Here is an 11377-nt window from a genome sequence, read left to right on the forward strand (position 1 = left end):
TGAGCCTTGCCTAAAAAAGGCACTATGGGGTGGCAAGAGCCTTTGCCAATATCCGAATCCCAGGGTGACAGGTGCAAGCCGTCCCTTGCGAAGCAGCGTGGCTTGTCCAGCATGTCATCCCAGGCAGACAGATACTGGATCCCCTTTGAATGACACCAGTGTTTAAGCCAATTGTTAAAGCTGATCATCTTATCTCTGTATTGTGGCATCATTCTTGGTGAAGGTAGGATACTGCTCAAGGTCAGGGTCATACCTGCCTGGGCTACATAATCAGAGAGCTCCTCAATGTCTCTTTTCATGTAGTCCAAGGAGGTACGTCTCAGGTCATTTACACCAGCGTGGACAATGACTGAGTCATATTTGTACCTGCTGTTGAGAGACCTGAGTGCTTGCGTTATGTGGCGGATTCTAGCGCCCGACAGACAGCTTACTGTGACCTTCTCCTTACTCAGTCTGGTGAGCGGGACGTCAGTGTGTCTGACTATGGAGTCACCAATGACTAGTGTGTCAGGCATTGTGTTTGGCCTTAAGGGCTGTGACTGTTTGACACTCTGACTGTGAGGTCTATGTGTTGCAGGTGTTGTGTTCTGAGGTGGTGGTTGTTTGGGTGTCTGCTTTGGTGGCCTCTGCTGTTTTGGTAGATTTTTGATCAGAGCCTCCGAGTATGTCTTTGTGTGTTTATGTGTATGATTTGAGGTTGTAATGGTACTATGTGAGACTGGGTCTATAGTGTGTGTGGTAACCTTCTCCTCCTGACTGGTCTTGCCAGTCCTATGTTGAGAGAGCTCAGCCTCCAGTTTGGCCGTATAGTTGCATCTCTCGCATGTATTTGTGTTTTGTGGGAGGAGGAGAGGGTTGTCTGTGTACATGAGGCAATTGTAACATTGCCTCAATATTCCCAGGTTCACCAGCTGAGCAGGAGAGGACACTAGCAACTGATCCCTCGACATGCTAGACGGATAGACAAAAAACTTTAAAAAAAGATTCCGGGGGATGTGGGTGACCGAGAATTGGGGGGTTGCCTTTTTGGGGCACTATCTATGACAAGAGTGCCGTATCAAGGTAATAAGTACTGTAGGAGCAAGTGCTAGGTTTAACAGATAGAGAATAGTCTACTAGGAGTCGAGTAGAGATGATCTTTTTAGTTAAAGGATGCGCTGATTTGATCAGTAGTATAGTTCGAGGAAGGTAGTTCTAAGGGAAAATTTGAAGAGTGGACTTTAGGTAGCCCGAATAGTTTAAACCTGCTTAACCGGCGCTGCCCTAGTGTGCAACAGTGGCTAAATCGCGCTAATTAGCGCGAATTCGCGCCAAAGCGTGCCTTATAGCAGGGGGCTGGAAAAGACAGGAAATGACCCAAAATGGCCAATAAACTACAAGTTACTGCTTTAAACCACTCCTCTAAGGTCAAACAGGCAGCTCAGTACTCCCTACTCCCACTAGTGAGTAAAGAAACTACCCCTTGACCAAACAAGGAAAATGGAGAAAACAGGAACCAAGACAAAGCCCAGGGATCAGCAAAATCTGATCACTGGAACAAACTATTAGAAAAGTATGGAAAACAAGAGTATTTTTTTTGTTTTTTTCAAGTTTTTTCAGAAAGGCAGAAAATACAATAAATGCTGTGTTTTTCGACTAAATGCTATCAAAAGCTAGTACACTTGAGTGTATTAGCCTGTTGTTTAACTTTTAAGCAAAACTTAAACAAGCAAGTGCAATAAACAGTTCAAGCTATGAAAAACAGTAAAAATAGGTAATAGCAGAATAAAACAGGCAGAAATAGCAATCGAAAGGCTTAAAAAGTCGAAAATGCAGAAAAAATACTTAAAATCTGGAAAGTTTGTCTTTTCTGGTCTCTGCTGCTCTAGGAACTCTGCTGGACACCACGAGGAGCTGTGCTGAGTTCTCTATAGCCAGAAAAGCCCGCCAAAGCGTGCCTTATAGCAGGGGGCTGGAAAAGACAGGAAATGACCCAAAATGGCCAATAAACTACAAGTTACTGCTTTAAACCACTCCTCTAAGGTCAAACAGGCAGCTCAGTACTCCCTACTCCCACTAGTGAGTAAAGAAACTACCCCTTGACCAAACAAGGAAAATGGAGAAAACAGGAACTATGACAAAGCCCAGGGATCAGCAAAATCTGATCACTGGAACAAACTATTAGAAAAGTATGGAAAACAAGATTATTTTTTTTTGTTATGATTGCAAGTTTTTTGCAGAAAGGCAGAAAATACAATAAATGCTGTGTTTTTCGACTAAATGCTATCAAAAGCTAGTACACTTGAGTGTATTAGCCTGTTGTTTAACTTTTAAGCAAAACTTAAACAAGCAAGTGCAATAAACAGTTCAAGCTATGAAAAACAGTAAAATAGGTAATAGCAGAATAAAACAGGCAGAAATAGCAATCGAAAGGCTTAAAAAGTCGAAAATGCAGAAAAAATACTTAAAATCTGGAAAGTTTGTCTTTTCTGGTCTCTGCTGCTCTAGGAACTCTGCTGGACACCACGAGGAGCTGTGCTGAGTTCTCTATAGCCAGAAAAGCCCGCCAAAGCGTGCCTTATAGCAGGGGGCTGGAAAAGACAGGAAATGACCCAAAATGGCCAATAAACTACAAGTTACTGCTTTAAACCACTCCTCTAAGGTCAAACAGGCAGCTCAGTACTCCCTACTCCCACTAGTGAGTAAAGAAACTACCCCTTGACCAAACAAGGAAAATGGAGAAAACAGGAACCAAGACAAAGCCCAGGGATCAGCAAAATCTGATCACTGGAACAAACTATTAGAAAAGTATGGAAAACAAGAGTATTTTTTTTTGTTTTTTTCAAGTTCTTTTCAGAAAGGCAGAAAATACAATAAATGCTGTGTTTTTCGACTAAATGCTATCAAAAGCTAGTACACTTGAGTGTATTAGCCTGTTGTTTAACTTTTAAGCAAAACTTAAACAAGCAAGTGCAATAAACAGTTCAAGCTATGAAAAACAGTAAACATAGGTAATAGCAGAATAAAACAGGCAGAAATAGCAATCGAAGGCTTAAAAAGTAGTAAATGCAGAAAAAATACTTAAAATCTGGAAAGTTTGTCTTTTCTGGTCTCTGCTGCTCTAGGAACTCTGCTGGACACCACGAGGAGCTGTGCTGAGTTCTCTATAGCCAGAAAAGCCCGCCAAAGCGTGCCTTATAGCAGGGGCTGGAAAAGACAGGAAATGACCCAAAATGGCCAATAAACTACAAGTTACTGCTTTAAACCACTCCTCTAAGGTCAAACAGGCAGCTCAGTACTCCCTACTCCCACTAGTGAGTAAAGAAACTACCCCTTGACCAAACAAGGAAAATGGAGAAAACAGGAACCAAGACAAAGCCCAGGGATCAGCAAAATCTGATCACTGGAACAAACTATTAGAAAAGTATGGAAAACAAGAGTATTTTTTTTTGTTTTTTTCAAGTTTTTTCAGAAAGGCAGAAAATACAATAAATGCTGTGTTTTTCGACTAAATGCTATCAAAAGCTAGTACACTTGAGTGTATTAGCCTGTTGTTTAACTTTTAAGCAAAACTTAAACAAGCAAGTGCAATAAACAGTTCAAGCTATGAAAAACAGTAAAAATAGGTAATAGCAGAATAAAACAGGCAGAAATAGCAATCGAAAGGCTTAAAAAGTCGAAAATGCAGAAAAAATACTTAAAATCTGGAAAGTTTGTCTTTTCTGGTCTCTGCTGCTCTAGGAACTCTGCTGGACACCACGAGGAGCTGTGCTGAGTTCTCTATAGCCAGAAAAGCCCGCCAAAGCGTGCCTTATAGCAGGGGCTGGAAAAGACAGGAAATGACCCAAAATGGCCAATAAACTACAAGTTACTGCTTTAAACCACTCCTCTAAGGTCAAACAGGCAGCTCAGTACTCCCTACTCCCACTAGTGAGTAAAGAAACTACCCCTTGACCAAACAAGGAAAATGGAGAAAACAGGAACCAAGACAAAGCCCAGGGATCAGCAAAATCTGATCACTGGAACAAACTATTAGAAAAGTATGGAAAACAAGAGTATTTTTTTTTGTTTTTTTCAAGTTTTTTCAGAAAGGCAGAAAATACAATAAATGCTGTGTTTTTCGACTAAATGCTATCAAAAGCTAGTACACTTGAGTGTATTAGCCTGTTGTTTAACTTTTAAGCAAAACTTAAACAAGCAAGTGCAATAAACAGTTCAAGCTATGAAAAACAGTAAAAATAGGTAATAGCAGAATAAAACAGGCAGAAATAGCAATCGAAAGGCTTAAAAAGTCGAAAATGCAGAAAAAATACTTAAAATCTGGAAAGTTTGTCTTTTCTGGTCTCTGCTGCTCTAGGAACTCTGCTGGACACCACGAGGAGCTGTGCTGAGTTCTCTATAGCCAGAAAAGCCCGCCAAAGCGTGCCTTATAGCAGGGGACTGGAAAAGACAGGAAATGACCCAAAATGGCCAATAAACTACAAGTTACTGCTTTAAACCACTCCTCTAAGGTCAAACAGGCAGCTCAGTACTCCCTACTCCCACTAGTGAGTAAAGAAACTACCCCTTGACCAAACAAGGAAAATGGAGAAAACAGGAACTAAGACAAAGCCCAGGGATCAGCAAAATCTGATCACTGGAACAAACTATTAGAAAAGTATGGAAAACAAGAGTATTTTTTTTTGTTTCTGTTTTCAAGTAATTTTCAGAAAGGCAGAAAATACAATAAATGCTGTGTTTTTCGACTAAATGCTATCAAAAGCTAGTACACTTGAGTGTATTAGCCTGTTGTTTAACTTTTAAGCAAAACTTAAACAAGCAAGTGCAATAAACAGTTCAAGCTATGAACAACAGTAAAAATAGGTAATAGCAGAATAAAACAGGCAGAAATAGCAATAAGGCTTAAAAAAAAAAAATGCAAAAAAAATACTTAAAATCTGGAAAGTTTGTCTTTTCTGGTCTCTGCTGCTCTAGGAACTCTGCTGGACACCACGAGGAGCTGTGCTGAGTTCTCTATAGCCAAAAAAGCCCACCTTATAGCAGGGGCTGGAAAAAAGACGGAAATGACCCAAAATGGCCCAATAAACTAAAGTTACAAGTTACTGTAAACCACTCCTCTAAGGTCAAACAGGCAGCTCAGCCTACTCCCACTAGTGAGTAAAACTACCCCCGACCAAACAAGGAAAATGGAGAAAACAGGAACCAAGACAAAGCCAGGGATCAGCAAAATCTGATCACTGGAACAAACTATTAGAAAGTATGGAAAACAAAGTATTTTTTTTTTTTTTTTTTTTTTTTTTTCAGAAGGCAGAAAATACAATAAATGCTGTGTTTTTTTTATAAAAAAATAAAAAAGCTAGTGTACTGAGTGTGTTGTTTTTGTTTTTATTTTTTAAGCAAAACTTAAACAAGCAAGTGCAATAAACAGTTCAAGCTATGAAAAACAGTAAAAATAGGTAATAGCAGAATAAAACAGGCAGAAATAGCAATCGAAAGGCTTAAAAAGTCGAAAATGCAGAAAATAATACTTAAAATCTGGAAAGTTTGTCTTTTCTGGTCTCTGCTGCTCTAGGAACTCTGCTGGACACCACGAGGAGCTGTGCTGAGTTCTCTATAGCCAGAAAAGCCCGCCAAAGCGTGCCTTATAGCAGGGGGCTGGAAAAGACAGGAAATGACCCAAAATGGCCAATAAACTACAAGTTACTGCTTTAAACCACTCCTCTAAGGTCAAACAGGCAGCTCAGTACTCCCTACTCCCACTAGTGAGTAAAGAAACTACCCCTTGACCAAACAAGGAAAATGGAGAAAACAGGAACCAAGACAAAGCCCAGGGATCAGCAAAATCTGATCACTGGAACAAACTATTAGAAAAGTATGGAAAACAAGAGTATTTTTTTTGTTTTTCAAGTTTTTTTCAGAAAGGCAGAAAATACAATAAATGCTGTGTTTTTCGACTAAATGCTATCAAAAGCTAGTACACTTGAGTGTATTAGCCTGTTGTTTAACTTTTAAGCAAAACTTAAACAAGCAAGTGCAATAAACAGTTCAAGCTATGAAAAACAGTAAAAATAGGTAATAGCAGAATAAAACAGGCAGAAATAGCAATCGAAAGGCTTAAAAAGTCGAAAATGCAGAAAAAAATACTTAAAATCTGGAAAGTTTGTCTTTTCTGGTCTCTGCTGCTCTAGGAACTCTGCTGGACACCACGAGGAGCTGTGCTGAGTTCCTGACAGTCTAACTGTTGCAGTTCAACTGTATTATCATTTGACAAATGCATGCTGCGACCAAACTTACGGCACCTGCAAATATATGGCATCGATATATGTATGGGTGCACCTGATCTTAATGAAAGAAACCATAGTCAACTGTAAAAACATTGACCATGAATGGACAAAAACATGGACGTCATCACTGCACTATTCATGCACTGAGAAACAGCTTCTGAGCATGCAATTTCAAACTAAAAAAAAGTAAAATATTGTTACAGTCCCCCTAGATCCCCTGCTAATTATATATACTAACGCTGAGATTGTACAATCCATGGAGAAGGGGAATATTCTCTTACCAAGGGACTGTCTATCTAGTTGACCATCTGCAATCAGGTGACAGCTGTCGACTTTATCCACACTTGATATTTTCAGGTACACGCACACACACACACACACACACACACACACACACACACACACACATATATATATATATATATATATATATATATATATATATATATATATATGTATGGGTGTCATGCATCCATTCGAACATTCACTTATTTGAATAGTGAGGAGACCAGCATAAGTGATAGAATGTAAAAGGATTACACATTGACAGTCTTCTCATGATTAAGATTGCAAGATTGCAATACAAATGGGACTGGGTATTTGCTCTTTCCCCACTATAGAGCGATTTTAGAGTTTGTATATTTAAGTTGCAGGGGCAGTGTAGAATGGCTTGCCTCTCCTGCAAAAAATTATAGTTTTAATATTTTTTTGTTTTTCGATATTTTTAAAATGTGTTAGAGAAATTGGATTTTGAATGCATTTGTTTAAGTAGTTTGTACTCAATGTTTTTTTTTTTACTTTGAAGAGTCAATATAGAATTGTATTGATATATAAACAATGATGCTTTTATAGAAATAATAGATAATTTGCCACATTAAGCTGATCGAACTACATTTATATAGCCACCAAGAGAATTGTGTCTGTCCTATGCATTTCTGAATGAAATCCCCATTTTAGAGTGTCTACTTCCCTTATAATTTGTAGTCTATGTTAGTACTTGATTTTTGCAAATAATATTTTTACATATTAGCTCTAAATTGTCTCTACCTCACATTTTTCAAATTTTGTGACACCATTTTTTAAATCTGTGTTTGTCATAGATGTTTCTTTACTACTCTACATACCTCTCAACTTCTTAGAGTAAGAAATGTGGGCAAAAACCATGAATAAAAGTGGGACAAAGGCTCAGAAATAGGGACAATTTTTAAATATTGCTCTTACAAACTTAGAAAGTTGATAGAATAACATGTTTTGCATTAACATGTATTTTCTGAAGTGTATGAAGTCTGAAACTGAAATATCTGTCATTATTTTCTAATTTCAATATAACTGCGGTGGTGGTGCTGTGGTAGCGTTGTCGACTCACAGCAAGATGTTATCTGTTCAATTCTCAGCTAAAGCGTCTTCTGTGTGGAAACATGCGTGAAGGGGCGTACCTTCGTTGAAGGTTGTGCGTCAGAGCTGGTAACTCGGCATGTAAAAATATTCTACCAATCATTAGCGGACCGGAGTTCCGTTGTGGCGAACCATAACCGGGAAAAAGCCGAAAGACACAAACACATTTTCTAATTTCAATCTTTAATGATTTGCAACTAAATTGCCAGAAAACCATAATGTTATAAAAATGGACTAAAAATATGAGGTAAAAAGGTTTACTGTCAAAATGTTGAAATTCACATGGTCGACGTTCATAATGTCGAAAGTCATTACACCGAATGTTCAAAATACCGAAAAAATGTCTAAATTTAAATGGTCAAAAAGCACCTGCAAACTAACACTAGTGTTTTTGCAGGGGGTTGTGCTCCCCTGCACCCCCTGCTACTTGTATATTACAACTCCGAGACTGGCCAACAGTGCAGACAAGGGAAAATCCTTGCCCTGTTTGCAACATAATGTCGACAGGTAATTTGCGTGCACTTCCTGTCGACCAAATGAACTACTTAATATTCATGTGTTCACCATATGGGTCGATCATATGAAGGTTAGACCAAATGAATTTTAACATTTTGATAGTAAACCAGGCAAAAATCTGGACATACTGCGAAAATCTGTACAGTTGAGAGGTATGTTAAAAGCTCTAACCCCGCCTCTTTTGTTCTCAGATGGGGACATATTGTGCTTTTTCCATCCTTTCATGTTTGGTGTAAACTTTAAAATAACCATTTATAACTCCAAAGAATTGCTTTTAAAATATGTCGTCAGCCACACTGCAGGTATTATGATGAAAACCATATCTCATGTAGTCGCCTTCTCCCTGAAACTACAAATCTTTAGTTTTCTCTTGCAGTGATGGGTAAAGTAAAGTAACATTATTGAAGGGAGAACTAGATAGATTTCAGCTGGAATTCTAATTACAACTTAGCACTGTCAGCATTTTTTTTTCCGAATTAGTCCATTTGAACACGTCTCCTGTCTTGCTATAGACATCTTTCAATGCACTGCTTTTATACTTTATTTTCAAATAACTGTAACTAATTTTAACTTTTTCTTTTTATGAAAAGTGATTCTATGCCATCATGTCTCTCAAGTTCTTTGTTCCAGAATCAGGGACAAAGATAAAAGTAATGTGGTGGTGGAGGCAAAGTCCCATTATCAAGGATTTTTTTTTAAATATTGCTATAATTCACTTAAATGTTTTCACCAGCACAGGTTTTTCATCATATAGTCATAGATTGTTACTAGGCTAATGACCCAGGCGCCTTTGCCTAGCATTACTGACCGACTGTAATGCCAACATCAAAACATTTACGAAGGACAAGGCAAAAATTATGAGGCAAATATCAAGGACGCCTATCAAAAACTGGGGACAGTTAAGGTGTTCTTTGCCATCACATTTTCTGCTTTTCCTTACGTTTGCCTCGTCTGAAGACCCTGGTTTATTTACTATTAATATTGATATTAATATACTAACCTATAGAAAAAATCGTTCTCATTGGGCTTAGTCAACAACCAGCAATCCGCCAAATGTGTACAACCGCAATTTTACGCCACTTTGAGAACGAGTGCTTTGGTCAAACACATTTCACAGCATTTTGTGGTACTCCCGAACTTTCTAGGAGCAATATATACTATCTCTACCAGTATCCACCTATGTACTGTCTAATTTCAGAAAGTCAGCCGTTGACAAAAACACAGGACACATTTACTGTAAACATTTTTGCGCAGTTCAGGGTTGATCTGTGTCAAGTTCCACTGTAACGCTCATACCTCTTAATGGCTATGATTTAAGCAGAAGCCTAATATTTTGGCCCTCTTGATTCACCTTGTTTCTTCTAGATTTAGGATGTTTCTCATAAAGTCAGACCTGTTTATGGGATTCATTAAATACATAAACAAAGCAAATCCAAAATGTATTACTCACTGATGCTACACTATTCGCTACTACTTCAGTCAGTACTTAGTATATAAAGACCTTTTGCTATGATTTTAAAGCTTGGCGGTGGATAGGCATAAGGAGGCTATGAAACTCCTGACAATTTTCAGGCTGTCCCGCTACACTAGCTTTTGTAAGGGGCTCACCGTGGAAATGTATCAAGGCACAAAAGACCATTATTATTATTATGCAACGTGAGCCACCAGCACCATAACGAGTAGGGGCATGTATGTCAGTTATGGGCTTGCCGGAAGAAAAGACATAACAATCTTAACTTTTTCTGAATGATCAGGAAACTCCATCAATCGGCAGTTGTATAGCAGAGGACATCATATGAGGCCTCAGACAGTTGTCTGTTAGTCTCTGACTTTGTGAAAGTGAGAAGACCTCTTTCAGTGGTTCATGTCACAATGGATAATTTGCCCCAGTTAAACGCATGCTTGAGTTCATTCTCAGACTCTTCAGTAGTATGCATGAAAGGGCAACCAGCAGGCGGAATTCATTTTGAAAAATGACGATTACAGTGTCAGAAGTTGCTTTGGGAAGTGTGCCCCAATTTTACCTTAAACTCATTTTCACTATAATAACACACTCGTTTAAAGGGTTTAATAGAGTTATAGCTGAAAGACCAGGTCCAAATTATTCTGTTCATTAAAATAGACTGCAAAGGAACAAAAACATCGCACTCATTAATGTGTAGGGAGAAAGTAGTTATTCAATATACGGGAACAAAAGAACGTGTACTGCAGAAGAAATAGGAAATTAGGTCAAATACCAGCAGCCAACATTCAGCTCCTCTGGCATACTTGTAAAAACTGTAAAAATGTAACTCACGTATGTAAACCTACAAGACATTCAGCTGTCTTCTTTGACTATGGATGTAATATTAATATGTATTGCACGCATTTAAGAATTACTATGACCTCGTTTTCCGTTTTTTCTTTTTCTTTGAAGCCTGTTTCTCTTTTACGTAATCAGCTCAGTGTAAATAAATCTTATTTAACGGAGTATGTTCATTAAAAATAATCTGAAAAAAGCATATTCTCGTTTAAAATAAATGACAGTGACTAAGCCCCAGGTGACCTGTTTTTTTTTTTCTTTTTTCTATCTTGCGCTAAAGTCGTACTGAAGAAAGAGGGCACTATACAGCAAAAAATGCTTCGATCCAATTGTGTCTCATAAACAAAATGTTACAGACAAGGTGCCGTTGGATTATGGAAGAAGCATACTGTTTTGTGTCTTTAACCCAATTGCCGAGGACGCCTCCTTACAAGTTTGTGTTACAGAACGTTTAATTTACTGAGAGATATACACTGCTGTGCAATGCAAGACTTCATGATAAGCTTCTGCTGGGTTCCTGATTTACAGTCACCTTAAGCCGCAAACCAACAGTCTTCTTCTCGGAAATTGGTTCCTTACATGTGGATTCTGTGCCAGTAGTAGCACTTCTGGAGCATTTCTAACCAAAAGGTATTTCTAACAATCGAGGAAGAAGCAGGATATGCAGCTGGCACTTCTAACAGTGAATAATCTTCGTCAGTCTTTCGCTTGTTCACCCTTTTCTTTTAGCTGCGCTGCAGGATCCAATAAGGAATACACGGTAAGTTTGGAATGAAGTGGAGGATGACAGCGAGCATCCTGTGGAATGAAATTGTCTTATATTTTGTTATAGCTTTGCTGAGAACTTGGCTGGAACTGTCCAGAGTGCTGAAAAGTTGAAGTTCAGCGCAGGTTTATTTTT

The 11377-nt window shown here is 38.4% G+C and overlaps 1 protein-coding gene across 1 annotated transcript in view; it reads left to right on the top strand.

The window, feature by feature from the left end:
- The first annotated feature begins 10702 nt into the window (after positions 1-10702).
- Positions 10703-11377, top strand: part of GRM1 (glutamate metabotropic receptor 1) — a 3392621-nt gene continuing 3391946 nt past the window's right edge. Inside the window, exon 1 of the mRNA XM_044068819.1 lies at positions 10703-11236. The gene's annotated coding sequence lies outside the window, so the exon portion shown is untranslated. The remainder of the gene's footprint in view (positions 11237-11377) is intronic.

The sequence above is a fragment of the Protopterus annectens genome, chromosome 1.part0 (genome assembly GCF_019279795.1).
Source record: "Protopterus annectens isolate FY-2018-M chromosome 1.part0, PAN1.0, whole genome shotgun sequence".
Taxonomy (NCBI): domain Eukaryota; kingdom Metazoa; phylum Chordata; order Ceratodontiformes; family Protopteridae; genus Protopterus; species Protopterus annectens.